The 27983-nt window shown below is 42.8% G+C and overlaps 1 long non-coding RNA gene across 4 annotated transcripts in view; it reads right to left on the bottom strand.

Moving 5' to 3' along the window:
- The window catches only part of LOC142495069 (uncharacterized), a 76575-nt gene that overhangs the window by 13652 nt on the left and 34940 nt on the right, over positions 1 to 27983 (bottom strand). For 3 of the 4 annotated variants that reach the window (XR_012801656.1, XR_012801657.1, XR_012801654.1), the window contains exon 3: positions 19975 to 20119. This is a non-coding gene — a long non-coding RNA (uncharacterized LOC142495069). Of the gene's footprint in view, positions 1 to 5965; positions 6098 to 19974; positions 20120 to 27983 lie in introns of all 4 variants that reach the window. The other variant, XR_012801655.1, reaches the window with a different exon arrangement.

The raw sequence follows: 27983 nt of genomic DNA on the forward strand, positions 1-27983 counted from the left end.
TGTGTCTACGTGTGTCTGTATACGTGTGTGTATACGTGTGTGTGTCTACGTGTGTGTCTACATGTGTGTGTGTACGTGTGTATACGTGTGTGTGTGTGTATATACGTGTGTGTGTATACGTGTGTCTGTGTGTATACGTGTGTCTGTGTGTATACGTGTGTCTGTGTGTATACATGTGTCTGTGTGTATACATGTGTCTGTGTGTATACGTGTGTCTGTATAGGTGTCTGTATAGGTGTGTGTGTCTACGTGTGTGTGTGTGTCTACGTGTGTGTGTGTGTGTCTGTGTACGTGTGTGTGTGTGTGCCTACATGTGTGTGTACATCTGTGTGTCTACATGTGTGTGTGTGTGTACATGTGTGTGTGTGTGTGTGTGTGCCTACATGTGTGTGTGTGTGTGTGTGCCTACATGTGTGTGTGTGTGTGTGCCTACATGTGTGTGTGTGTGTGTGTGTGTGTGTGTGTCTACATGTGTGTGTGTGTGTGTGTACGTGTACGTGTGTCTCTGTGTATGTGTATGTATGTATATATATATATATATATATATATATATATATTTATTTATGTATAGAGATATATATAGTGTGTGTGTGTGTGTGTGTCTTATGTATAGAGATATATATAGTGTGTGTGTGTGTGTGTGTGTGTGTGTGTGTACGGAGGGATCAGGCTGGAGATGAAGGAATGTGTGTGGGGGGGGGGGGGGAGCTGCTTACCTTGCAGTCGGCAGCATCTCCCTCGTGCAGGCCGGGAGACGGACCCTGCAGTCATCTGGTACGGAGGGGCGGGGATCGGACGGGAGCCGGACAGAGGGCATGTGGAGGGGGGGGAAGCTGCAGGGAGAGTAGCACGGGGCATGTGGAGGGGGGAGAGCAGCACGGGGCATGTGGAGGGGGGGAGAGCAGTATGGGGCATGTGGAGGGGGGGTGAGCAGCACGGGGCATGTGGAGGGGGGGTGAGCAGCACGGGGCATGTGGAGGGGGGGTGAGCAGCACGGGGCATGCGGAGTGGGAGTGAGCATCACGGGGCATGTGGAGGGGGGAGGGGGAGTGAGCAGCACGGGGCATGTGGAGGGGGAGTGAGCAGCACGGGGCATGTGGAGGGGGAGGGGGAGTGAGCAGCACGGGGCATGTGGAGGGGGAGTGAGCAGCACGGGGCATGTGGAGGGGGGAGGGGGAGTGAGCAGCACGGGGCATGTGGAGGGGGAGTGAGCAGCACGGGGCATGTGGAGGGGGGAGGGGGAGTGAGCAGCACGGGGCATGTGGAGGGGGGAGGGGGAGTGAGCAGCACGGGGCATGTGGAGAGGGAGTGAGCAGCACTGGGCATGTGGAGGGGGGAGGGGGAGTGAGCAGCACGGGGCATGTGGAGGGGGAGTGAGCAGCACGGGGCATGTGGAGGGGGGAGGGGGAGTGAGCAGCACGGGGCATGTGGAGGGGGGAGGGGGGTGAGCAGCACGGGGCATGTGGAGGGGGAGTGAGCAGCACGGGGCATGTGTGGGGTCCCTCCTGCAAGGCTGGCGGGAGCCCCCCCGCTGGGCTCCGCCGCGAGGTGAGGCGGTGCCGAGGAGCATTGCAGGCGGCGCCGGGTAGGCTGGGCTTTGCTGTGAGGGGGGGTGGGAGAGGTGAGGCGGTGCCGAGGAGCGTGCGGCGAGGCCCGTGGGTATGCTGCCTCACCCATCCGGCCGCTCCCACGTGGATGTGAGGCGGGAGGCAGCGTGTTGTGGCCGCTCCCCCGCTGTGTCCCGGGCGCTCGCTCCGCTCCCCCGCTATGTCCCGGGCGCTCGCTCCGCTCCCCCGCTGACTGTAGCGGCGCTTGGGTGTGAGCTTGGGGGGGGGGGGTTGTGAGCTTGGGGGGGTGAGGTGTGTGTGTGTGTGTGACACTGTGTGTGTGTGTGTGTTTTTTGGACCTTTGGCCCGTCACTCCGCCTCAGGCCAATGAGAGGTGTGGGGGGCGGGCCAAGGGGGTGGTGTGAGTGTGTGAGGTCAATGAGAGGTGTGCAGGGGCGGGCGGCCCAAGGGACCAATGAGATTGCCGCTAGGGACACAGGCCATGCAGACAAACATACAGTGCTTTCACAAATATATAGTAGATGCAAGTGATCCAATGCAGGTAAAAAACATATTTGAATGCTGTTTTCTGTCTACCCCTAATCAAATTAAGTGTTGCCACCTAGGCAGGGAACACCCTGTGTAGAAAACCATTTGTTTGAATGTGCCTCAGATGTGCTAATTAAGCAGACAGAACCACACTGTTAGGTGAATTTTTAGGCCTATATAAACCCAGTCAGAACAGCTAGTCTGCTTGCAGCCCATATCCAAGTGGCCCATTATAAGTGGCATGACTACTGAACAACTGAAGTTTAAAAGGAAGTTCAAAAGAAGTGAAGAAGAAGTGAACACCCCAACTGGCCCTGATTCCTGCATTTGAACTACGCTGGAAAGGAGGATATCATCAATACCACACTGCATCATTACTGCTGTGATGCTGCCTTTACCATTTATATTTGCAGTGACTTCACTTCTTCTCAAATTATGCACTTCTTTTTACCAGCCTCAGTATGTCTCTAACTCCATTCATATATCTCCATCTCTCCTTCCTTCACCACTTCTCTGTTCACATGAACTCCTTTCTTACCTGCGTCCTCTCACACCACACAGCTATATCCCCTGCACTAAAACACACCCCTACAAATCATCCTCACACATCATCTTTCTTTCCATGCTTCTCCTTCTTGCTTCTGGGGATATCTCTCCCAATCCTGGTCCCTGTCTTATTCCTACATGCGCTCGTCCTCGCCTGCCAACTGCAAACTCTACTCCTTCTGGTGTCAACCCCTCCAACCTCACACCCATCCCCTGCCACCCTCCCTCCTCTCTCCCTTTCTCCTGTGCCCTTTGGAATGCTCGCTCCCTCTCTAACAAGTTCCTCTCTGTGCATGACTTCTTTCTCTCTCACTCCCTGCTTCTCTTTGCTATAACTGAGACCTGGCTCACTCAGTCTGACTCTGCTCTGGAAGCTGCCCTCTCCTACGGTGGCCTTTCCTTCTCACACACTCCGCGCACTGATGGCAGGGGTGGAGGCGTGGGGCTCCTGCTCTCCTCTCTCTGTCGTTACCGAACCCTTTCTATTCCTCCATCTCTTGCTTTTCCCTCCTTTGAGGCTCACACTGTCCAGATTTTCTCTCCTCTCCCTGTTCATGTGGCGGTCATCTATCGCCCGCTTACCTCTACTCATCCCCCTTCTGCCTTTCTCTCTCACTTTGAATCCTGGCTCTCTTTCTTCCTCTCCTCAGACTCCCCTGTTCTTCTCCTTGGGGACTTCAATTGCCACATTGATAACCCCTCTATCCCTTGGGCTTCCCGCTTTCTTTCTCTAACCTCTTCTTTTGGCCTTCAACAGTGGACTGCAGCCAGCACCAACAAGGATGGCCACTACTTAGACCTGGTTTTCACTAAGAACTTCTCTCTCTCCGATTTCTTCATTTCCCATTTTCCTCTCTCTGACCATCATCTCATCTCATTCTCTCTATCTCGCTTCTCCCATTCTCCACCTCCATCTACACCCCGGTTCTGCAGAAACCTGCGCTCTATTCACTTACCTGACTTTGAGTCCACTTTACGCTCCTCCCTCTCCTCTCTCAGCTCTGCTACAGACCCCGACAACCTGGTCAGGAACTACAACTCTGTCTTGTCCTCCTCTCTTGATCTACATGCCCCACTTTCTCTCTGCCGCACTCGCCCTTCTAACCCTAGACCCTGGCTAAATTCCCACACACGCATGCTGCGTTCCTCCACTCGTTCCTCTGAACGCCTCTGGAGGAAGTCTCACACTCTCGCAGACTTCCTTCACTACAAATTTATGCTATCCTGTTTCAACTCTGCCCTCTCGCAAGCTAAACAAGCCTACTTTTCTGCACTAATCAACATGCACAAGTCTAACCCACGCCGACTATTCTCTGTCTTTGATACTCTACTCAAACCACCCTCAGCTGCCTCTCCTTCCTCCATCTCCGCTCAGGACTTTGCTGACTATTTTAAGGAAAATGTGGAATCCATACGTCAGAACATCCCCTCTGTTTATTCTTCCCATCCTACACCTCTTCCTAACTCTCCTCCTGCCTTCCTTGACTCTTTTTCCACTGTCTCAGAGGAGGATGTGTCGCTGTTGATCGCCACTTCTCCCTCTACCATTTGCCCTCTTGATCCCATTCCCTCACATCTCCTAAAACCTCTTGCTCCTACTATAATCCCTACGCTCACACACATTTTTAACTCCTCCCTCTGCTCTGGAACCTTTCCATCCTCCTTCAAACATGCAACAGTCATACCATTACTCAAAAACAGCAAGCTTGACCCTACCTGTCTTTCTAACTATCGACCTGTCTCCCTCCTGCCTTTTGCCTCAAAACTCCTTGAACGTCTTGTATTCTCTTGCTTGCTCCATTTTCTCAACACCTATTCTCTCCTAGACCCTCTACAATCTGGCTTCCGCACTGCTCACTCCACAGAAACAGCCCTCACTAAAATAACTGACGACCTCCATGCTGCCAAAGACAGAGGTCATTACACTCTGCTCAAATTACTCGACCTCTCTGCAGCATTTGACACCGTGGACCACCCTCTTCTCCTTTACATTCTCCATACTCTTGGTATTCGGAACAAAGCTCTATCCTGGATCTCATCCTACCTCTCCCATCGTACTTTCAGTGTCTCTTCTGCTAACACCTCCTCCTCCTCTATTGATCTCTCTGTGGGCGTACCCCAGGGCTCTGTCTTGGGACCTCTTCTCTTTTCTCTGTACACACTCTCTCTAGGTGACCTAATAACATCTTTTGGGTTTTAATATCACCTCTATGCTGACGACACACAAATATACTTTTCAACACCTGACCTTACACCTGCTATACAGACCAAAGTTTCTGAATGTCTCTCTGCTATATCATCCTGGATGGCCCTCCGTCGCCTTAAACTCAACATGGCTAAAACAGAGCTCCTCATACTTCCTCCCAAACCTGGCCCTACTACCTCCTTCCACATTACTGTTGGAACTACGATCATCCACCCAGTAGCCCAAGCACGCTGCCTAGGGGTCACACTCGACTCCTCTATCACATTCGCCCCTCACATTCAAAACATTTCTAAAACTTGTCGCTTTTTCCTCTGCAATATAACAAAGATACGCCCTTTCCTCAGTTGCTCGACTGCTAAAATTCTGACTCAGGCCTTCATTCTCTCCCGTCTTGATTACTGTAACCTCCTGCTGTCCGGCCTTCCTGCCTCTCACCTGTCTCCCCTACAATCTATCCTAAATGCTGCTGCCAGAATCACTCTACTCTTTCCTAGATCTGTCTCAGCATCTCCCCTCCTGAAATCCCTCTCCTGGCTTCCAATCAAATCTCGCATCTCACACTCCATTCTTCTCCTCACTTTTAAAGCTTTACACTCTTCTGCCACTCCTTACATCTCAGCCCTAATTTCTCGCTATGCACCACCCCGACTCTTGCGTTCTGCTCAAGGATGTCTTCTTTCTACCCCCTTTTTATCTAAAGCCCTCTCCCGCCTTAAACCTTTTTCACTGACTGCCCCACACCTCTGGAATGCCCTTCCCCTCAGTACCCGACTAGCAGCCTCTCTATCCACCTTTAAGACCCACCTTAAGACACACTTGCTTAAAGAAGCATACGAATAGCACTGTGAACATTCTGAACACATGATACATAAGGCTTGGCCCCCTGCAGACGCACTTACCAGAACTCCCTCCTACTGTCTCTGTACGTTCTCCCTACCTACCAATTAGATTGTAAGCTCCTCGGGGCAGGGACTCCTCTTCCTTAATGTTATGTTTGTCTAAAGCACTTATTCCCATGATCTGTTATTTATATTATCTGTTATTTATTCGATTACCACATGTATTACTACTGTGAAGCGCTATGTACATTAATGGCGCTATATAAATAAAGACATACAATACAATACAATGTTGATCCAGGGAGAAATCTAATTGCCATTACAGGAGCCAGGAAGGAATGTATGTTTTCCAATATTAGACATCATAGGATGATATTTTACTGGGGTTTTCTGTTTGCCTTCATCTGGATCTATAAATACATATATAGAATAAGTATCTGTTGTCTAAATTTAACATAGGATGAACTCGATGGACATATGTGTTTTTTCAACCTCAACTACTATGTAACTATGCAACTGTGTAATAACTGTATGTTTGAAATATTAAGAAAGGGCAAAATATCAATAAAATAATTAAGCTAAAGCATTTAAATCAGTGGAACACATGTTTTTCTTATATTTTTTGCCATGTTCAATTTTCTGCATGTCATTGCTTTCCATCTGTCACTTCTTGTGATGTCATTTATCACTCTACCAGTTACAGGGACCATTTGGCACCAGCAGGAGGGAGTATTTGAACGCAGTGTGATTTTAATATGAAGTTTTCTTTCCAGATTAGATTGAATTACTTGAGTAATGATATATCACTAGTGTCAGAGGCATTTATGCTGGTATATACAGTAGTCACATTGTATCCTTCTATTATCTACAAAAAGTTGAATGTTATGTTCAATTACATTGGTGTTTGTCTGCAACTTTTGCACAACTATTGTCCTTAATGTCACTAGGAATTGTTTGCTGTTCTTCACAATATTAATCCTCCAAGTTATTTTTTAACAAGATCACGATACAATTCTTACAACTTTGCATTTTGCTAAAGGGAACTGCAGTATATATATATATATAAATGAACAACAAAAAGAAATATCAAATACGAATAAATTAAAGTAAAAATATACTTGCCTGAACAGCCATATTACAGAAATTAAAGTTTTTAACAACAGTTTTAGAATGTAATAGAAACTGTCAGTGTTATGGGTTTTTCTAATAATCATTTAACATACAAGATGTTTGTAAAAGAAAAATGTGCACTGTAAGAGTAAACTTGTCAGCCTCTTAAACGTTTTTTCCCCCAAGTACAACACCCAACAACCCACTGAGAATTAAGGCTGAAAGATAAACCAATATTTCTGTCTTTGGACATAAATAGGCTAATACAAGATGAACCCTGCTACTGCTAAATACTGGATATGTATATAGAGTAAGGTGCTGTGGGTAATAAGGTAGGTAGGACAGCAAAGAGGCAAGAACCCAGCTAAAGCACTCAATACTTTAATAGTGATGTGACAATATTAAAATAAAATCGTTAATGTTATACTGATTAAAATAATGAGGTTTAAAATCCAAAAAAAAGCACACACATATACAGTATTAAACCTAAATTGAGTGCATACGACACTCCGGGTTCTGAAAGGATATGAACAGATGAGGAGATTAGATCAAGTGTTCAAAAATGGGGAACTGGTATGCAGTATTCCCTAGGTATGAGTTCTTAGGTAAGAGCAGAGATGAGGAGGTGATGGAGGACTGGAGTTCACCACACCTGAAGTAGAGTTGGAAGCCAATAATGCTACTGCCATGTCTAAGTTGACATTGTTGACAACATTGCCAGCACAAATTTCAAATACGGTTTTAATAAATTATACTTTATTTTAAAATGTCACCAATCACTAAAACGTATCAGTTCATATATACAGTATAATTCATTTTTTCCATCGGCACCTTTCACCAAAATCCCTAGAGATGTGCAAGTTTTAGCACGCCTATGCAAAATTCACCCTTTCTAGTTTGGCAAAAAACTTTGCTTGGATTCAAAAGTTTGCCTAATGTTAAAAAGTTAATTGGCATTGCATGTTCGATTAAGTTTGATTCGTTTTGCAAGTCGCTCAAGCTTAAAATAGAAGCAAAAAAGGAGTGGGAGGTCCGCTCGACCTAGAGAGTAAATAGATAGCAGATAGGTACACTAGGAAAAAAGCATATTAGCTGTTATCACCCTTGGTGATAATATATTATTCACCAGCCACCATACGCTACTCAGCCAACCCATGATTGATTTGACTCTAAGGCCTCGGTCCCGCTGCGCTCGTTGGCGCGGGCGGCAATGTAGCGAGTTCCCCACCAGCAGGGGAATCCTCGCGAGCTGATCCCGGTCCCCACTGGCTGCACAGCTGACTACACGCTGTCGCGCGTCAGCCGCTGGAGACACCACAGAATGGTGTTTCCTAGCTTCGACGCGTGACGTGTGTGGCTGTGAGCCAATGGGGAGGGGAGGCTTCGGGAGGAGGAGAGGCTTCGGGGAGCGGGGAGGAGTGTGGAGTGAAAGCAGGTGAGTGCCTTTCTCTGTGTGTGTGCCTGTCTGTGTGTGTGTGTCTGAGTGCGTGCGTGCCTGTCTGTGTGTGTATGTGTGTGCCCGAGTGCGTGAGTGCCTGCCTCTGTCTGTGTGTGTACCTGTCTGTATGTGTGTCTGAGTGCGTGCGTGCCTGTCTGTGTGTGTATGTGTGTGCCCGAGTGCGTGAGTGCCTGCCTCTGTCTGTGTGTGTGTGTGTGTGTATGAATGAGTGCCTGCGTGTGTGTGTTTAAACTTACTTTCCAGCTCCAGCCCGAGTCCGTGGAGGGAGGGGGGGGGGAGAGTAGCGGGTCCCTCCGCTCAAGCCACGCCCCCCCTCCCTGTCAAACCGCCCACCACCCGCCCACCTCCCGCTCCGGCTCCCTACAGACCGCATATCGCGGTCTGTGTATCTCAGCGCACCGCCTGTCAGCAGTGCGGGTGCGCTGACTCTGGGAGCGGGGCCTTAGCCTAAGGCTGAGTCCATAGAGACTTCAGCCATGCGGAGGCGTGTGGAGGCTGAGGGAAAGCAAGTGCTTTCCCTGGCCTTAGTCCGCGCGCTGTCTGGGGACGGACCAGTGATGTCACGGAGATGGTTCGTCCTCATTGGGCAAACCGCTCACGTGACCGGCCCTCCGCTCCCATCAGCGCGCAAACTAAAAATGTATTGTCTGCTATGCCTCCGCAAGCATGCGGATGCGTGTGCGAGCCCCTGCTAAAGCCGCTCTCATTGCGGCTGAAGGGGCTCACTGACAAGCGTCAGCGCGCCTCAGCGGATAAGCGATGACCATGGACTCAGCCTTAATATACTGAAATTTGAGCGGTATGAGTGCACGCTACTCTCATATTCCCATCCTAGGGGAGCATCTGCTGACAGGATCACTCTCTTTTCCATTAAAATAGAAGCCAAGTAACTTTTTGAAATGTTTTTTTTTGCCACGTTAACAAAAACACAAACATTGAAATTTAAACAAATTGGGCTGTTTCACCACAAAAGTTCTAGCAAATTTTTGCCTGCTGTTGTGAAGTTTTGGAAAGTTTGCGCAATTTGAGGAAAAGCCAATCTAGAAAGATTTGCATATCTCTAAAAAGCACACAATTTACATCCTTAAATTTGCAGTTCCAATTATTCTGTCCCAATTGTTTAAAATTGCCCTTACTGTCATTCTCTACTCCTTATTCATATGATTTGTGATGCAATCAGTAGTTTTCAATATTGGAGAAAAATTGAAATACAAATATTTTTGTAACTACCTAAAAATTGCTTTATTACTTAGCTCTGTTTACTTCAGTTTTGGAATTCCATTAAATCTCTACACAATCCAAATGCTATTAACAAGAGGTAGAAATGATCCTACATTTCTGAGGTTTTTAACTTTATTGCAATACTATGATATGATGGCAATTTACTTTTCAAAAGCTTTAAAAAATATTATTAGTTATCTTACTAAAAAGAGTATGCCTGCAACTAAAATATTAATATATTTCATCAATATTTGTTACTAGACTAGCAAAGCTACCATGTATCCTAACTCAACATAACATGAGAAATACTCATTCCTGCAATATTTCTTCAATATATGTGATATGATTTCTGAATATTGGGATACCTAATTACAGAGGTACACTATATTTATATTTCATAATGAGACATATAAATCCTTTCCCCCAATTGAGTCCTGAATTCAATTTAAAGTTTCATGAATTTATATTCCCATGTTTTTCTTTCTCTCTGAGTTTTGAAATTCTCCCTTTCTACAGTAATTGTAACTTTCATGTTCTTGATATTATGATTGGGGCTGCAAAAGTGTTCCCCCAGTGCATCTGCGTTTGTTTGTTTTTTAAATCATTAATGGTGTGGCAATGCATGATCATTATTTTTGTTACTGATTGTACTGTTTCACTTACATAAAATCCACCATTAGGACATTGTGTGCATGTTATCTGGTATACAACATTGGATGAGGCACAAATAAAGAAATATAGAATGTCCTACACGTGTGTGGTATAGGTATCCTGTCTGTGGGTAGAATATGTGCCCAGGTCACATCTTTTGTGTTGATAGGGGAATGTGCCATGATTCATGGGCTTTGATAAGGAGCTCCTTATGATAAGTTGTCTGAGGTTTGATTGTCTGTAGGCCAGTAGGAGTGGTTCTGGAAAGATTTCTTTCAATCTGTTATCTGTATGGAGCAGGTAATTATTATCTGTTGCTTACTATGTTAACTCGGCTCCAAGATCTTTCTGATTCCATCATAAATCATAATATAAACAATGCTTTGTGCTGTAAAAGGTTCAATCACATGTAGCCAGCCACAAAACAAGCCCATAAGGTAATGAAGGGGTTAACCCTTCCCGCTACCACCGTTAGGCCTAAATATCCATCCTTGTGGCTTCTACCCATTTCAACCAATCCCTCTACCCCCAATAAAGAAAAATAAACACAACAAACCTACTACCCACTTCCTCTACGCCTAACAACCCCCCCCCCCCCACCACCACCAATACCAATACGTACAGTGATGGGCAAAATTACTATTATCCAGATATGTATAATAGCTCATTTGCCAATTCTAAAGCAAACGTAAGCCATCAAACATAAATAAAGTAAATAAAATGTTCTACTTACCCCTGCCATCACGAAGGGCATCCTCATAAGCATACACTAGGTCCATGTCCTCCATTGGCAGCAATCCTACAATAAAAAATACAATCTAATGGCCCCACACCCCTTAAATCACCTTAGCGTTAATAACCGCTATAGTAATTAAGGGGTTAACTCCTGTGCTCTGCTACCCACCCTGGAGGCATAATCACCCAGCCTGGCCCCACTATACCCACCCTCTATCCACTGATTAGCACAGTGGTACATCATGCCACTATAATATGGGCATAATAAGCCACTATAGCAGTCAATGGGTCAACCTAATAAAATTCATTAAGGCCAAAAATACACAATAATAAAAGAAATACACAAGCACCTAAACACCCCAACAATAAAAAAAACTAAAAAGCCGAAAGTACACATTAATAACATTAATCTAGCATTAAAACAGCAAAATAATTAAAATTATGTTATTCCAAAACATAAGAATACAATTAAACAAACACCTATCCAACAAATCAATTAAAGACATAAAACCACTCGCCAACACATCAATTAAAGAAATCATACAGCTAACCACCAAAACAATTAAATACATAAAACCCCTAACCAATCCTAAAATGTACTAAAAACAAGCCATCCAAATACCAAACAATTTAGTGAAAATAATAAACAGAAATAGAAAAAATAAAAATCAATTGTAAACAAGCATTTGCCAAAAAATGCATTGCCTGTTACTGTATTTCTCTGTACCCCACAGATGAATACATTAGCAGTCAATGGGCAATAAAAAAAACTTTAAAAGAAATAAATACAATAAAAGACCTGAAAAAAAACAAAACATTTACATCCATCCAATATTTATCTTACCTTTAGAAGACTTCACCCTCCGAATCCCAGCGTTTCAGGAAGCTCTCGACCCGCGACGTCATGAACTGCAATCCTACTCCATCCTCCTTGAAGATCATCATCAGGTACGAAGATCTTCTTTCTTCCATCTTCTTTCTCCTTCTATTTTCTTCTGTCATTCTTTTCTTCTATGTTCTTTTCTTTCAATCCAAACCCCATGGTAAATCCAAAACGGATGTTGACTTGTCTACATATTCAGCTAAAATGAGACAGAACAGGCTTAGATAGGGCCTGTGACGTCACATTTTAGGGTCAGATGGTACAGCTCAAATACGATTGTACGCTGTATAAGGCGGAGTCCCTGCTGGCGCTGAGCACGCTCATGCATAGAGCATGAGCGCCGGGTATCCTGCAACTTGCGGACGCGCGCGCGGGGGGGGGGACGCAATTGCGGGCTATCTGAGCAAGCAGGAAAGTATAAAAAATGTATTTACAAAAGCACCGAGCGTGTGTGCCTGTTCGCGCATCGCGTGAGCCGGAACACACACACACACACATATATATTTGAAACAAATTTCAGCTTGAACTCAATGTACTAAAAAACGTCAACAGGTGCCAGTCTCTAATAATAATAGAACAACATTACCATTCTCACGTCCGGTAAAGGAAGACTGCACTCAGATCAGTATAGGCAAAAAAGTCTGTATTAGGCAACAATACAAAATGAACCTTCTTGAGAAAAGATCCACTCGGAACCGAAACGTCGGATTGGGCGGCCTGTTCATTTTGTATTGATGCCCAATACAGACTTTTTTTGCCTATACTGATCTGAGTGCAGTCTTCCTTTACCGGACGTGAGAATGGTAATGATAGATAGATATACACACACACACACATATATATATATATATATACATACATATATATACACACACACAAGTTACTACACCAAGTGCCGCCCGCTCAGCGCCAGTGGGGACTCAGCGTTATGTGACCATCTTTTTTTTTTTCTTTTTTAAGGATGTGACGTCATTTCCAAGGGAGGTACGTCACATCCTTAAAACCCCATGGCTCATATCATATGGTATTACAGTAAACGTGATTGAAAACAATCCCATTGGTTCATGTACCATCTGATATGTACACAGGATGGATGGAGTTGGATTGCAGTGGATAATTCCGTGGGTCGAGAGCTTCCTGAAACGCCAGGATTTGGAGGGTGAAGATAAATATTGAATGTATGTAAATGTCTTTTTTCAGATATATATATATATATATATATATATATATATAGAGAGAGAGAGATAGAGAGAGAGAGAGAGAGAGAGAGAGAGAGAGAGAGAGAGAGAGAGAGAGAGAACGAGGCAGCACCGTCCTAGAACACATCAGTTGTTCGATAGCCCATCCGGTTCACCTCCAGCAGTTTTTGGACGATTGGAAACAGTGTCTCTTTGCTTGAATGCGATTTGGAGTTTTCAGCCTCAGATCAGCTCCATGCGCTCTCCGGCCGTAAAGCGCACACTGCGTGATGACGTAGTGTCGTGGTAGCGTGCTCTGATGCGTTTCGTCACGACAGTGACTTTTTCAAAGGGGAACACCTTTTTTTATATTTATAGTTTTTAGATTGTTAGATTGTTAATTTTATTATAATTTTTTATTTTACACAATATTTGTATTATTCTAAATCACCTTGTTTCATGAGTGGCGCTACTGAAATCTCTCTCTCTCTCTCTCTCTCTCTCTCTCTCTCTCTCTCTACATATACACATATATAAAACATTATATATATATATATATATATATATTGTTTTTGAAAGTCCATTGACTGCTAATGTATTAATCTGTGCCCTTTGGTACAGATAAATACAGTGACAGGCAATGCATTTTTTTTGGCAAATGCTTGTTTACAATTGATTGTTATTTTTTCAACTTTTGTTTATTGTTTTCACTTAATTGTTTGGTATTTAGATGGCTTGTTTATAGTACATTTTAGGATTGGCTAGCGGTTTTATTTCTTGATTTATTTTGTTGGTTAGGTTTTCTTTAATTGTATTCTATTATTTTGGTATAACAATTCTTATTCTTTTGCGGTTTTGGTGTTAGAATAATTTTATTTATGTGTAGTTGAGGCTTTTTAGTTCATTTATTCTTGTGGTGTTTAGGTGCTTGTTTATTTTTTATTGTTGTGCTTGATTGTTTTAATAGGTTGGCCATTGACTGCTATAGTGGCTTATGCCCATATTATATGGGTATAAGGTAGCACTGTGCTAATGAATTGGTAGAATGGGAGGGTACTTGTACCCGGGTGGGTGGTTAGGCCTCCTGGGTAGGTAGCGGTTGTGGGTGGGTAGCGGGTGAAGGTGGGTTAACCCCTTAATTACTATAGCGGTTATTAATTGCTAAGGTGATTAAGGGGTTAGGGTCAAATAGAAAAAACAATACAGACCGGCGCCTTAGAGTCCAAATAGTGGGATAAATAAAAGTCCAATGGATGGCTCAAGATATCCAATAGATGACAATCAAGTCCAGTGGACAGCAGGTTCCTCAGCAGCAAACAATGAATGATATGCAGGGGAGACAAAAGAACAAGATCATAGTGTACCAAAATATGGTTAGAACATGTAACACGTAGACAAACAGGCACATACAACAATAAACATGTAGGCTGACTAATATCAATTAATTTTAATGAACACAATAAAATTCAGCAACTGATGGCGAGCAGATTCAGGATCCGGTTGTGCAAAATCGGAATCCTACTTACAGCCAGTCCTCAGGATATGCGCAGATATAGGGACGAAACGCGTTGGGCCTTTGAGTATCATTCATCAGCTTTTACTGACAGAAGAGCAGATCGCTATAGCAGTCCCTGGAATAGCAGCATATTTGGATCAACATTGACAGCGAGACCCGGCGAGGTTGGGAGATTCGGAGCGGTGTCCTGCCCCCTGTGACGTACATCCGGGCTGTGACGCAGTTCCGGCCGCGAGCGGAGGGCGCCTCGTGGAGCGGAAGGCAAGTCTGCCTACACTTGCTGAGGAGTCACCTGCGGGGAATCATATACAGGCACGCATCCAGTATCACCCACCGCCGGATCATCTTTAATCCCTATATCTGTGCATATCCTGAGGACTGGCTGTAAGTAGGATTCCGATTTTGCACAACCGGATCCTGAATCTGCTCGCCATCAGTTGCTGAATTTTATTGTGTTCATTAAAATTAATTGATATTAGTCAGCCTACATGTTTATTGTTGTATGTGCCTGTTTGTCTACGTGTTACATGTTCTAACCATATTTTGGTACACTATGATCTTGTTCTTTTGTCTCCCCTGCATATCATTCATTGTTTGCTGCTGAGGAACCTGCTGTCCACTGGACTTGATTGTCATCTATTGGATATCTTGAGCCATCCATTGGACTTTTATTTATCCCACTATTTGGACTCTAAGGCGCCGGTCTGTATTGTTTTTTCTTGTGTTTCACTAACTGTGTTTGGGTTAGTTATTCCTGGCAGCCTTGCCGATTTAATTATATTTACATACTATATATCACACTGTATTACTATTTATTGTGTTCACATATTTTTAGCGCTATATACACCAATCTCTCTTTTAGTTAGGGTCAAATAGATTGTATTTTTTCTTGCACTCTTGCTGCCAACGGAGGGAGGACATGGACTTGGAGTATGGTGACAGGGGTAAGTAGAATGTTTTATTTACTTTATTTCTGCTGGCTGGCTAATGTGTGCTTAATAATGGGCAAATGAGCTATTATCCATATCTGGATAATAGTAATTTTGCCCATTACTGTATGTGTAGGGGTGTGGGGTTGTTGGGGGTAGAGGAGGTGGGTAAGTAGGTTTGTTGTGTTTATTTTTGTTTACTGGGGGTAGAGGGATTGGGTGAAGGGGATGGTAGCCCCAAGGGTGGTTGTTTAGGCTTTCCGGGGGGGGGGTAGCGGGACTGGTTAACCCCTTCATTACCATAGCGGTTCCCCCCGCTATAGTATTGAAGGGGTTAACTCCTCCTTAAACCTTCCCGGCAGGCCTAATCACCCACCCTGGGGCTAGTGCCCCCTTCATCCACCCCCTTTGCCCCCAATAAACAGGCTATTGCAGTTGAACCTCTTCATTGCCTTAGCTACTAGCTGCTAAAGTAATGAAGCTGTTTTAATAAAATTTTTAATACAAGTGCACGTGAGCAGGGGGTCTCCGGAGCAGAACCACGCTGATTTCATGTCCCCATTTTCCGAGATACAGGCCCCGTTATGGGGTGCCGATATCTCCTATGCATTTAAATCCCATGTACATGTGATGCAAGACATTTCAATGAAGAAATACCGGCACCTCATAGAAACTGGATGGTTTTCTGGGAAACTTTTGTTTGCAATGTTTGTGATTTTTCCATTGTTCTTTAAAGTGACTGTTTTTTTTTGTGGTGGTTCCAGTAGTCTGTAAGTGAGTGGGTGTCTGATAAGAAAAAAAAATGGTAATAATGTATGTATATATTTTTTTATATATCAAAAATTAATAGACAATACCATTCTGTGGCTAACTAAATGCTTTTATTTGTGCAAGCTTTCAAGATACACTGATCTCTGCTTCCGGCGATTTTACAATGAATAAAGCAAGCAAAGGGTTTACTTAAAAACAGTGTCTCTTGGAATGTTATCTGTGCTTGTCCCTCCCGTGTGTAGATGTGATTTATGGCTAGTGTATGTGTGTGTGTGTGTGTGTGTGTGTGTGTGTGTGTGTGTATGTAAATATAAATGAATGAAGAGCCCACAGTGTATGGAGCGCTTTACAAAAAGGTGTGTTTGGAGTGGGAGTGTATATCAATGGTGTGGGTAGGTGTGGAAATGTGAGAGTGTTGCATTACTAAAAGTGTGTGTAGATACTATGTGGTCCCTATTGATATATAGAGATGGAATAACATGGAGTAATTGTATGTGTAAGAGACAGCTGTGTGTGCATACATATAGCACAGTATGTATAGACATGGCCTTTACCACTAATGGAAAAGGAGTGCACTTGTGTCAGCAACGACTCATAAAACTTCTGTCTCTGTTTAGACCACCGCTAAGTGTCCCGAACCGAGTGTATCTCGACAGCTTTCACAAATAAAAGCATTTTGTTAGCCACAGAACGGTATCGTCTATTCATTTTTGATTATTGAAGCTCAGCTAACACGGTACTGATACCTCTACATACATACATACATACATATATATAAACACGTTGTGCTGTATTATTATATAGTACTGTATTATAATCTAATATCACGATACAGCCATGCAAGCGTTCAATTGTATGAGCCATATTGCAACCAATGGGTTAATGTTCTTTTTCAAAAGAACACATTTTCTGTTAAGAGTTACCAGATCCTGGTTATGGCTGCATGCCTTTTATTAGGGCAATACAATAATAAAAAACATTATAAGAGAGCCATGCTTACATGGAGCTTACCTATGACATTTGGCAGAATGATTTTACCTGACAGAGACAGGCTTCAAAGAAACCTCTACATTCCTGAAAACTTTTCTGTTCTGCAGACCCACAAGATGACAGAAAAGATGCACCATTCCCTAACATTAAAGAGTCACATTCTGGGTGATAATTCATATCTGGTGCAAACCCAAATAAAATAAATAAATATGTTATGGGCAGGAGTACTCTTGTGGAATGATATCAAATGTGTGAGGGTCTCTGTGTTGCAAATGTCACAATTAGAAGTGGGGCTATTAAAAGAGAAGTCTATGCCTGCAGCAAGATCATCTGAACGCAATTATGTGGGTAACAATATTATAGTGCTTGCAGGGAGAGTTATGGGATATTTTATACTCTCAGATTCATTTAGGTTTAAAATCACCTCTCTCTCTCTCCCAGCCTTAAAACATCAAGGAAAGATTGATGAGTAGGCAATAATACACACCCACAAAAGGTTGGCCCTTTTATCTGTATCGTGGACATAGCTGTTTTGGAGAAAAAAGCCCTACTGCTACTATAGTATTTTTATGCACATAGGACATTGGAATTCTGCTAACACATTATGCATTTCAAATGGTTATGCTGTTCTTAAAAAAGTGGAAATTCTCATATGCATACATTTGCATTTATCAAAGCACTTTCTTACTCCCTCATCACTTTGTCCTATCTTCACTGTAATTTAGCAAGTACAAATCTCCTATATATGAAGAGAAGAGAGCAGCACTCCACAGGACTAATGAAAAATTACAACATTTATTGAAGACAGATTGCCTTCACTAAATGTTGTAATTTGTCATTAGTCCTCTGGAGTGCTGCTCTCCTCTTGATATATATCGGAGATTTGTACTTACAACTATTCATGCCGGTTGGCGTTGGGCGTGCATCCGAGGCATTTTTTACAAGAAAGTGTCCAGAAAGTGCACGTTTTATCTACCGTCATCTACTACATTTCACTATATTTTAGCCATCTAATTCCAATGTTGAATACAGTGAAGCTATTTTAGTGATAAAGCGCACTTCCTTTGGACTTTATTGAATCTGATCCTACAGCATATCGTGATTTTTAATCTTTTGCTATACCCATCCATGCAAACTCCACTCTGCACAAGCATGCCTCCTCTTCACTGCACACATTTCAAGTGCTGTTCCTTCTGCAATCATGCTCTTTTGCCGCATTCTGAAATGACTTGCCAATCTCTATGCACTAAGACTTTCCCTATCTTCAGAACTCAACTAAAAACTCAACCTCTAAAGAAAGCCTGTAATAAGAAATGCCTCCATTTAACATCTCCCAAGTCTATATTCATATACTGCAATCTCTCCATCTTTTTTTTTATTGACAATTATTAACTCATCCTACAGCGGCAGTCTGTCTTTAATTGCATGCACTTATACTGTTACAATAGTATATAAAGGTGCACATGGTGTATCTGTTTGTCTTAAACTACACTACTTAGAATGTAAGACCTTTGGGGCAGACTACCTATCACATTGTTTCCATTTAGCTCACCCTTGCATTGACCATGTACAGTCTTGTTCAGTTAATATGTATCTCATTTTGTACTGCACTAAGTACATGTTCGGTGTTATTAGAAGGTAACATTATGTTTTCTTCTATAAGTGTTCAAAAATGTATAAAACACTCTTTGAAACATCACTTTCCTGAAAATATTATTAATTTGCAATATGAAGTGCCTTTTGAATTATGGATTGTGTTGGTTTGGCCACTAAACATCTAACAATTTCTTTGTCTATATATTGTGGGATATTTATCAAGTGTTGCAAACTGGTGCATTATGGCACAACCTGGGTGACTGTGTCAATTTATCAAGTGGCATTTCTCCATTTATTTCCACTTGCACCATGAACATTCTGGGAAGTGGCTACAGGAGCAGTCAGGGGAAGTGACAGTTAAAAATTAGTAGATTAATCAAAAGTTTCGACTATAACTGGTGCAGATTTCCTCTTTTTGCATCACATAAATCTACCAAGATTAGGTGGCGTTAGCCTTTGCTCCAGAGATATACACTAAATGTACGAAGCAAGATTCATATATATGTTGTTGGCACTAATTGATGTATAGCTGCAGCGGCCGTTATTCTAGAACTTCGCCCGGTGTACAGCTCAGAATACCCATGTAATGGCGCGTGATGTTTTCCAACCGTACCGCCATTGACTCGGGTTTCTATCGGGTGCAGAAAATTGCATTTTAGTGTTGTCTGCAATACCGTTTAGAAACTTAAGTGTGTAATCGCGAGCTGTTGTCTTAAAAATCCAATAGCGATTTTTATTACGAAACGCCTAAAATTGATAACTTCTTCAGGGTAATCAAGTACCAAGGTCAATTCATAATGGACCACTGTGGTAGACATGGTTTTTATACACCTGCAAGTCGACACAGTAGCACAAGCACTGTACACATTACAATTCATGAATTTCTGCCACCTGGCAGATACGCAAAGAATTGCACCCAATTAAATCCGAAACCATTAAATTAAACAGACCGACCGTGGGTGCTGGGTGGCATGAATCCGGCATGAACGCGGGAATGCAAAATGAACACTGCGTGAAATACAGCAGATCCAACGACAATGGCGCTGTGATTTTTTAGAATAACTGCCGCAACAGCTGTAGATGCAAATATTTGCTCTGTGTTTTGGAGCACATGGCAACTATTGTGTATTTTAGTACTGTGCATCTAAAATAGACCAACAAACCATTATCTTAACATTGATGCATATGTTTAGTATAGAAATTGGAATGTTTAAGGTAAGTTTAACATTTAATACTTGTAATGCTTACTTGCGTTTATAAATCACTGAAAGTGCATAAGTATTCACAAGTTTTCATGGCACAACCTCCAAATCTCTGAATCTTTGGAGATGCTGTCGGCAATGTAAAGATTTAACATTTCCAATCCAATTATCCTCTTATTCACTTGAATCAACTAGACATAAAAATAGGAAAGAAAAGAAGGCATCATAAGAAAATGCAATAATGGGCATCAGGAATACCTTTATAGAACATAAAAATCTATCGGATGGATTTATATTTTCTGCCACTGCATTGCATACGGTTCATTGCAGGCAGTTCATTGCTCAATAGTTGGGGTGATTATGACTTCCTATCACACAGCGCTGTGGGTGATTCTGCCATACACGTTACCCGTATGCATGTGTTTGTTTGTGAGTGTGTGTGAGAAAAGGGTTAACAATAACTCTGCCCCCAAAACTGTGTTACTACACCCCAATTACAATGCCACCACCAGGATTAATTTGAGAGTTTAATCCTCCAGAATTATAATAATAAATAATATACAAATTAAACAAAAACCTTGTAGATTCGGGAGTTTCCATTGCCCATTATTGGCTGAACCGCTTCACATGACGCTGATGTCACGCGGCGGCCACACACCAACACAAAATTCACTGAATTTAGCGATTTTGGTCGCTATGTCGCTGCGCACCCGCAACAGACTTCATGCTTTTGTTATGGCGCTGTGTGCCGTCAAGTCATGTCGACGCTACTATAAGCGCAGACTAAAGCCCACACAGCACACCGACAGAGACACACACAGCAAACTGACAGACACCGAATCACAAATAGCACACCGACAAAGCAAACTTTAACTGACAAATTTACACAAACACACAGCATACTGACACACTGACAGACTGAAAAACGCACAACAAACTGACACAAACACACAGCAAATTGACACACAAATACACACATCACACCTTCCCACAGCAGCGCATAGCTACTACTCCCCCTGAAGTTATGGAGAACAGGGGCGGGCTGAGCTCTGCAGCTCTCTGCCTCAGTTCCACCCCCAGCCTCTGCTGCCTGCTCTCTGCAATCCTACCAACCCTCCCTCCTCGCAGCTCACAGCTCACGATCCAGCTTTGATGTTGTGCTATGAGCACAAGTCACTGCCAGGACTGCCAGTAAGTTGCTGTTAAGGGGACTGGAGGAGGAAGGGGGCCACGACTTCTGTGGTCGTCAGCTAAACTGCTGGGCCAAATATCCCGGCTCTCCCCCCTGTCGGCAGGCCCCCCAAGAGCACGCCCTGATCCACACCCATACTGTGCATCATTAACCAGATCTGACTGTTGAGTTTGCGATACAAGCTGTTATAGTAACAATCTCTTTCATCTGTGAGAAAAAAACCAGGTGTCTGACAAGTCTGGTTTGATGTGGCATATCCCCCATTTGTCACCTTCTCCTTTAAGAGACCCTTTTACTACCAGATGCTTTAGATTTATTTAATTTCAAATTCAAGCAGAGTATAAAATAAATAATTTTCTCCCGAAAATAACTGAATAATAGCCACTACATCCTTGCATTCAGGGGAATTGTGATGAATGCATACGTATCACAGGCAACAGTCTTCTTTACACCTTTGAGCGAGAAATCATGTATGAAATGCTTATGAACACTATGGGGCCTATGCGCTATGCGTTCATAAGCCACTTATCGAGCACTTATCAGCCAAAATACCTACTACGATTCTGTAACCATCAATAAGTAGGCGATAAAACACCAAATCACCAACATTTTGAGCCTTAAAAAAAAAAAAAAGCTGAATGAGCAGAAATTCTAGTAGCCTCGATTAGCTTATCAAGGCCTATTGTGGCTCTAGAATGGCAAAATTCTCCCACAATCTTCACACCAGGAAAAGTTGATGTGACGGTGGTGAAAACCTGCTGAGAAGCGGTGAGACTGGACTTAGCAAAAAAAAATCTTTTTTTCTACATCAGATTGATGCCGAGAGTCTCCGGAGCTGATATCCATTAATATAAGCACCGGAGACCCCTGGCATTAATCCCATGCAATAAAAATGGATTTGCAGGCAACTTAATTACCGCAGCGGCTACCGGCTAAGGCAATGAATGTGTTAACCCCTCCCGCTACCCTCCAATGGTCAAATACCCCTTCACCCACCCCCGCTACACACAAAAAAAACGAATACCACCTTATCTACGGCCACATGATTGATAGCAGCAGCTGCGGGAGTCCGGGGGTTTCAGGTGGTCCCCACGGGTGTCTGTGGGCCCTCGGATGGTCCTTGTGGGTGTCCGGGGGTCTTCAGGTGGTCCCCGCGGGTGTCTGTGGGCCTTGCGGGTGTCTGAGGATCTTGGGTGGTCTTGCTAACATTTAAATAAATGCACCCCCGCCCCAACACATACAGTAAAGTAATGGACAACATAACTATTATCCAGATATGGATAATAGCTCTTTTGCCCATTATAAAATCAAACATTAGTCAGCCAGCATAAATAAAACTTTCTACTTACCCCTGCCATCATGAAGGGCGTCCTTATCAGTATACTCTAGGTCCACGTCCCCTGTTGCCAGAAAGAATACAAGAAAAAATACAATCTAATGGCCCCTAACCCCTTAATCACCTTAGCGGTTAATAACCGCTACACAGTAGTAATTAAGGGGTTAACCCACTGCTGAAATCAGTATACTGTTGAAATGAATATATTACTGAAATGGACTGAGGGGGAGGGGGGGTGGAGTCCTCGGGAGAAAGATTGAAGGCGATGTTCTGTTTCCATTTTGTTTGTTCTGTTAGTATCCATGTTGTGCGTAAAATGTGTGTGTGGTATGAATGAGAGAGTTTCGCTCACAGTAGATTTACACCCATATTCCTGGTGTAAGGGTGTACCTGGTTTCTATAGAGAACTGTTTTAATCTGGTATTAACCAGGTTTTAATGATCTGTAAAATGATTGGTTTAAGAACTAAGGAGTTGTTAGTATAATCTGCCTGGTAACCTAATTTGAACAAAGGAATCAACAATGTATAAAAAGCCTGCATGGTCACTCTTTTGGCAGAGAGTCTTATAGACTTTTGAATGTGTATGATCATACTATGCAATAAACTTCTCATTATAAACAAACTCGTATTTGTTAGTTTGCAAACAACGACACCACCCTCCCCCGCTACCCACCAGGGAGGCCTAACCACCCACCCCGGGACCACTATACCCACCCTGTACACATTGATTGGTGTAGTGGTACGTCATACCCATATAATATGGGCATGATAAGCCACTATAGCAGTCAATGGTCACCCTTATAAAAAAGGATATAAGCAAAAAAATACACAAAAAAAGATATACATAAGCACCTAAACACCCAAATAAACACCCAAATTAAATAAATGAAAGCACTAGCAACCAATTCAATAAATAAAAGCACTAGCCAACCAATCAATTAAATAAATGCACAAACAAAACAATTAATTTTAAACACTAGCCAGCAAAACAATCAATTAATAAAATCAATAGACAACGCATCAATTAAAACCAGTAGCCAACAAAATAAATAATTAAATAAAAAGCCTAAACAAATCGGAAAATTACATAAAAATAAGCCATCCAAATTATAAACAATTTAAGCCAAACAATAAAGAGAAAAAACAACAATCAATAGAAAAAAAGCATTTGCCAAAAAATGCATTGGCTTTCACAGTATTTATCGGTACCCTAAACAGGCACAACTTAATACACTTACAGTCAATGGGCAATAAAAATCACAAAAATAAAAAAATATAATAAAAAAACGTAAAAACAAGACATTTACATACATTCAATATTTTTCTTACTTTTAGAAGCGTTGACCCCCCGAATACCGGCGTTTCTTCAAGCTCTCGTATCGCGACGTCATCAAAGTCAATCGAACGCCATCCACCTTGAAGATCCGGAACAGGTAACAAAATGATTCTCTCTTATCTTCTATCACCTTCTTCTATCTTCTTCTGTCATTATTTTTACATTTTCTTTAATGTTCTATCTTCTTTTTTCATGTCAATCCAACCCCATGGTAAGTCCCAAAGGATATTGTCTCGTCATCTTCTTCCTGTTAAATGAGGCATCCAGGCCTTATATATGGCCTGTGATGTCACATTTGCAGGAGAGATGGTGCATCCCCAATCTGATTGGATGCTGTATCGTGCCCGTCTCTTCTTTTTTTTTCTCATCTCCAAGGTAGGTACGTCCCATCCTTAAAACCACATGGCTATATTACATGGTATTACAGCCAATGGGATTGAAGACAATCCCATTAGTTGCTGTACCATGTGATAGGTTACATTAGTTCAAAAGGATGTGGCAAAACTTTAAGAGAGAACTTCTCACCACCATCACATGATTCTGGCGTCTCCGGTGATCTCTCTACGTTACTTCCCGATAGGCAGGTACACGGTCGTTTCTCCAATTACGTCCTCAAAAACCAAAGCATTTCGCTTAAAGCAACAGACAAATAACCAAAAAGCACTAAAAGATGCATATAAATTCACGACAACAATTTAAACAAAACACATACAACAGATCATACTAGTGTGTTATCAAAAATTTCATTAAAAGGGGGATGAAAGGTCCATTAGTAGTGGGTGTTTCTCTTATTAGAGTATTTCCAACTCTATAGCAAAGGTAAAACCAATTTTGTGTGGGGCTAGAAGAGCCACACACCACTATAGTAATGCAGATTGCACCACTAGACAATGGGCTCTGCACATCGTTGTCACCATGCATCCTTGCATCTTGTCGGAAAACTCTGTACCTTTTAACTGTGTAAACATTTTCTAGTAGCAAGGGGTTGGACTCACCTCGATTTTTCTGTACTGGGTCACTCAGGCGTAAGTGCACTTAGTTTTGATCTACAGTTAATTATGTCCCGTGTACACTTAAAATTTTCTCAAGGATGCCATTTTTACTCTGCAGTAGGCTAGTACCCTTCGTGCAGACTGTCGCCATTTTGAATGTACCACTCTTCTATTCAGACTTGATGCAATTTTAACTTTCCTATATCGGGAAAGCTTTGCAACACAAAGTTCACATAAAATAAACTCTTCACCCTAAAAGTTCCAAAATGGGCAAAACACAAACATCCTCTTGCTTCCCCAGTCCCACATTGGGTGCCAAAATTTAACCCTCCCTGCCCGGTGTGATATGTATATGGTTACTCTGCATGTTTACCTTGACTCAGGGTGCTGGAATTCAGGCAGCTGGGTGATGAGGCAGCAAGGTTGTATAAAAATGGGAGCCAGGAACTTTAATTTATTCGTGTCCTCAAGCACTCATTCACATATTGACAACGTTGTACTGTAGTTTATATCAGACATACATGGATATGGTTCTTCCATAAGTGCCCACTCTTAACACTCAAATGGAGGTACATATTCTGTTTCTTCACTGTGATAAGACTCGGGCCCCCCTCCTCATTGGTTTGCGACATATCTACTCATTACCTCGGTAATACTAGGCCATATGGGGATCCTAGCAGGTCCTGTATACGTAACTCAATACCTTGGCCTTAATGGTAACTGCCACTTCCACTTGAGTGGAATGTTGATGCAGATCCACGGTTAGAGCTGATCCACCGGCATACAGGAATCCTTGCTACTGAGGCCCTCTGTCGCATGCCGTTTCCCTTAGCAACTATGCTAGATTTCCTTAGTCTTTTCTAGAGATGATAACTTACAAGGTTACTATCCCTGACAATAACATAATAAAGTAGGGGGACCTGGTCTATACTATTACATTAAGAACAGTGGTGAGTACTCTCCCCGAGGCTTATCTCCTCTTGTTCTTCTAGAACCTAAACTTCTATTACAGTCCCTCCTCTTTTCATTTTATTCATTTTTGAATAACATGAAACAATATAAATGCAATTCATGAAAAAAAATTTTTATATCAATAACAACTATACCTCTACACTCCCACATTCCCCCCAAATGTATTTTAGAGCAAGGCCACCATATATGAAAAAAAGAACCTTCCATGGAACAGTTACGCCAACATCTGTCTTAGGCTATAGAATATATTTGTTTGAATCTGGAAGGTACAAAATACCAACTTAAAAGAACCTTATAGGAATTTTCCGTATGAAGAGTACAAATGGAGGATGAAGATGCTCTAAACCATATTTCAGACCATTGAGTATCAGAAATTGTATGCCACACATCTCTTTCCCAAGCTGAAAAGTACTTAGGTTGTATGTCACTATAGATGCAAATAAGTATATTGTAGATCGATGATATAAGACCTGAAGTAGATGTAGAAAAAGTAATTATATCCTCAAAAAATGTAGTTTCTTGTATTGCAGGTTTCTTAATATTTGGTTGTAATATCCAATGTCTGATTTTAAAGTATTGAAATCTACTATTTTCTTACAAATCAAAATCAGATTTGCATTGTGAAAAAGATTTAATCTGATTCTGGTAATAAAAATTGGCCACTTTATGGCACACTCCAGACTTGCATGGGTCATACAAATCTGAGGCCAATGTAGGAGTACATTCTGGGATTTTGCAATATTGGAGTCAGAGATAGAAAAGAAGATCATTTGAATTTCCTGAATGTTGAGTCCCAGTCTCTATATATAGAGTAAAGCCGATTATAGGATGTTTATATAATTCCTTGGGTCTATGTTTTTTAGGTAACCAAATAATCTTATGTAAGGGAATTTTAGTGATGCCATACTCTATATCTACTAATTGTTTTATACCAGCACATGCATAACAATCTCTAAGAGTTCTTAAATGGGATGCTAAATAATATTTATGCATATTTGGACAACCTAATCCTCCCTCCCCTTTTTTCCGAGGAGGTTTATGATCCCATATAGACGTCATTATTTTGGATTGAACCAAATCTAGGATGCTTTTTGGAATAGTCACAGATAAAACTTGAAAAAGATATAACAGTCTTGGTAAAATATTCCTTTTTGTACCTATAAAGGTCCTGCTGAAAGGACTTTCATTTTCACCTATGGCCAATTTTAATTGCTGTCAGTGCGTAAAAGAAACCAATTCATTTGCCAGGAAGTTATTACTGCATAAACCAGTGGTTCCCAAACTTTTTCGGTTCAAGGCTCCCTAAGGCAATCAGGATTTTTTCAAGGCTCCCCAAGGTGATCAGGATTTTTCCACAGTGCCCAAAGTGAAAACAAAGTTGTATATACATACCTAACAGTTGGAGTGCGCAGTTGGTATGTCTCTCACACACTCTCTGTCTCTCTCTCACACACTCTCGGTCTCTCTCTCTCTCACACACACACAGTCTCTCTCTCACACACACGGTCTCTCTCTCTCACACACGGTCTCTCTCTCTCACACACGGTCTCTCTCTCACACACACGGTCTCTCTCTCACACACACTCTCTGCCTCTCTCTATCACACACTTTCTGTCTCTCTCTCTCACCATCAGGCACTCACATACACACAGGGGAAATCAGAACGGGGGGGGGGGGGAAATCGGAGCAGGGGGGCAAGGGGGAACCAAGAAAGGCATGGAGCAGTACTCACCTCGAGCTCCATGCAGGAAGAGGCGGGCCTCGCTTTGCAAGCTCGTAAAGAGCTTGCTGCGGGCCCAAAAAAAATCCTGGCAGCGTGCCAACATGCTGCCTGGCGCATCGCGAGCGCGCTAAATCCTGTCAGCCCACGGTGACGGGGTGACGGGATTTATCGAGGTGCACGGCCGCACAGGGGCCCCGGGCCCCCTGACTACAGGGCCCAGGGCGCCAGTAGCCCCTGCCGCCAACAGAAATCGCGGGGCCCGGGACAAACATTTTAAGCAGCCCCCCCCGTGTCAGCGGTATTGCCCGCCGCCACCCCCCCATTTCACACCTCACGAGCCCCCATCCCATGTATTTCTCTCCTTTCCGTCTCACCCTCCCGCCTCGCATGTATTTCTCTCCCCTTCTTCTCACTCTTACTCCCTGTTTTCCTCACTCACCCCCTCTCTCCTCTCCCTTCATCAATTACCCCACGCTCACTCATTCCGTCTTCCCCCCCACAAG

The sequence above is a fragment of the Ascaphus truei genome, chromosome 5 (assembly GCF_040206685.1).
Source record: "Ascaphus truei isolate aAscTru1 chromosome 5, aAscTru1.hap1, whole genome shotgun sequence".
Taxonomy (NCBI): domain Eukaryota; kingdom Metazoa; phylum Chordata; class Amphibia; order Anura; family Ascaphidae; genus Ascaphus; species Ascaphus truei.